The sequence below is a fragment of the Sinocyclocheilus rhinocerous genome, unplaced genomic scaffold (genome assembly GCF_001515625.1).
Source record: "Sinocyclocheilus rhinocerous isolate Xijiao unplaced genomic scaffold, SAMN03320098_v1.1 scaffold210, whole genome shotgun sequence".
Lineage (NCBI taxonomy): Eukaryota > Metazoa > Chordata > Actinopteri > Cypriniformes > Cyprinidae > Sinocyclocheilus > Sinocyclocheilus rhinocerous.
Window position 1 is genome coordinate 395033 of NW_015654490.1, and position 2779 is coordinate 397811.

General features: G+C 34.8%; 1 long non-coding RNA gene across 2 annotated transcripts; it reads right to left on the reverse strand.

The window, feature by feature from the left end:
* Positions 1-1179: 1179 nt before the first annotated feature.
* Positions 1180-2151, reverse strand: LOC107717030 (uncharacterized). 2 transcript variants are annotated; one of them, XR_001637278.1, is made up of 3 exons: positions 1870-2151; positions 1519-1606; positions 1180-1291 (listed from the first exon to the last, which is right to left on the reverse strand). It is a non-coding gene; the product is annotated as an uncharacterized LOC107717030 (long non-coding RNA). The 2 variants fall into 2 exon arrangements; XR_001637277.1 differs by having other exon boundaries at positions 1180-1274; positions 1870-2146.
* Between the last annotated feature and the right edge of the window lie 628 nt (positions 2152-2779).

The following is a 2779-nucleotide window of genomic DNA, read 5'->3' on the forward strand; positions in this document are numbered from 1 at the left end:
AGGCCATTTATTTCACTACCAAAATACTTATTTTTCACTAGAAATGAATAACAGTTGTTTAAATACAAACTGACCACCATCTAAACGTCTCTTTTCTACAGCACATCCATTCCTTGATGCTTTCACCAGCTTTCAGACGGCATCGGTGGAAATTATCGCACAGGATTGTGGGATATCATAGGCAGCAAAGGATACAGATATGATGCCTTCACAAATCAATCAGACTAAAGCCTCGTACACACCGGGACGATTATCGCGCGCGCGATTATCGACGTTTTTCGACGTGTCTTTTGTGTTCATACCCAAGTGATTTTCGCTGGCGATGAGCCGAGTGAATGTGCAAATTCACTCCCTGACATTAGATAGCGCTTAATGAAAAACAGAAATACCCCGGTACACATCGAATCCTATTTGATCTGCAATTCCTCTCCATAACAAATAAAAGTTTATAAATAATCAAAATATAAACAAAGAAGTTTTTTAGTTGTTGTTGTTTAGAATTTTAAATGAGCTCAAAATATTATTATCAAGTAACTACATAAATCGCTCACCCTTTGATTAACTCTACATAAGGGAGTGGAAACGGCAAGTGAATACATGAATCAGTGATCCTCTGCAGCCATCTACTGGTCATAGTGGTAATGTCATGTCATGTTCATTTTATAAGTGTTTGTTTTCAACTAGGTAGCAGTAATCTTCTGCTTAATGAATAAATATATAAATAAATATGCAGATCTTCTTTAATGTGAATTTTACATCATGTTTACATTTTGTGTAAATATATACAAAAATATGCATAATTTAAAATGCTAAATTTGGTTAGTTTGTCTTGCTCATTTCTGATGATAAAATGACAGTCAAGGGTGAGTTTCTCTTCTGAAGCTTCAAAAGCATTAAAACATTACGTTAGATTTGAAGATTCAGAACAGGAATTCACCATTGACTTTTATTGTGTACACAAAAAAAAGAGCAGGACAAATTGGCCAAAATGCATTATTTTAGTTCAGGCAACAACAACAACAAAAGATGTAAGAGGTTCAACGACATGAGGCTGAGTAAATGATGACCGAATTTTCATCTTTGGCTGAAATATTATTTTAACCTATGATGAATTATTGTCAGATTTACAATGACAGTGAATTTAGATAACATACCTGAGCCATAACTGACATGATGTTTGTGATCTTCTGTGCTGCTGCTGCTCCTTTCTTTGGTTTGAGAAATGATCAAGCAGTCCCATATATTTGGAGACCAAAGGGATTGTTGTAGTCCAACTGAATTTCACAGATACCTAATACAGTTTTAAAAGGACAAATCAGGTTGGCTGCTGATAAATTTGGGACAAACCTTAAAATAATATTATACACCAACAATCATAGTATTCCTTTACCAGCACAGATTACATACAAAATTATTACAAATGTACACAAATCTGAATTACATCTAAACTTCAATACATAATTTAGAATTACAAAAATATCCAAGTAATTCAACACAGCTGACATTACAAAGACTTACCTCTTGCTCTATAAAGAGTGCTGGATTTGATCTGGATGTGTGAGAGGAACCACAATCTCTGCACAGCCACATGTAGAACTCTACAACTCTGTGAGGTTGGAAAAAAAGGTGTGAGTCACCTAATAATAATAATAATATAAAACACTGCCAACTCCTAAACTTTAGTATGTGTTGAATGACCTAACAAACAAGCTTATTTAAGTGAAATAATTTAAGTGAAGCTTATTTAAGCTTATTTAAGTGAAATGTTTTGTATTTTTGTAAAAATACAAAACATGAGATTATGCGCGATTAACCATTCTAATAAAATGACAGCCTCAATATATATGCATAAAAAGTAAAATATCTCACCTGTGTTTCCACATAAAGAAAACGTTCCTCGTTTGGCACTGTGATCTTCGTCTGATTCAAAAATGGCGCCGATCGCTGAAGAGTGATCTTTGAATGTGCTGTACATCTGCGCATGTGCAGATATTACTCCACCTGCTGACCAAAGTGCGGTACTGCAGAAGCAACTCAACTCCATTTCATTCACTTTACTTAAGTGAACTGTGTAAATTTGAAATATTACTTTTTCTAATTTGGTCAACACAACTCTTTTAATTTTAATACACAAACGTAAGGGAATTATTTAATTTAAACGTAGTTACATTCTTTGGACCAACAGCAGCCACATTTCATTTTTTTGAGTGTAGAGTTCAGTGTCATCAGCATAGCAGTGAAATGAAAAGCCATGTTTCTTAATGACAGAACCTAGTGACACCATGTAGACAGAGAAGAGAAGTGGTCCAAGAACTGAGCCCTGAGGCACCCCAGTAGTTAAATGTTGCTACCTCACCTCACCTCTCCAAGATACCTTGAAGGACCTATCTGAGAGGTAAGACTCAAAATTTCTGATGATAAAATGACAGAAAGGTGAGTTTCTCTTCTGAAGCTTCAAAAGCATTAAAAAATTACATGTTACATTTGAAGATTCAGAACAGGAATTCACCATTGACTTGTATTGTGTACACAAAAAAGAGCAGGACAAATTGGCCAAAATGCATCATTTTTTTTAGTTCAGGCAACAACAACAAAAAAAGATGTAAGAGGTTCAACGACATGAGGCTGAGTAAATGATGACCGAATTTTCATCTTTGGGTGAAATATTATTTTAACCTATTATGAATTATTGTCAGATTTAAAATGACAGTGAATTTAGATAACATACCTGAGCCATAACTGACAGGATGTTTGTGATCTTCTGTGCTGCTGCTGCTCC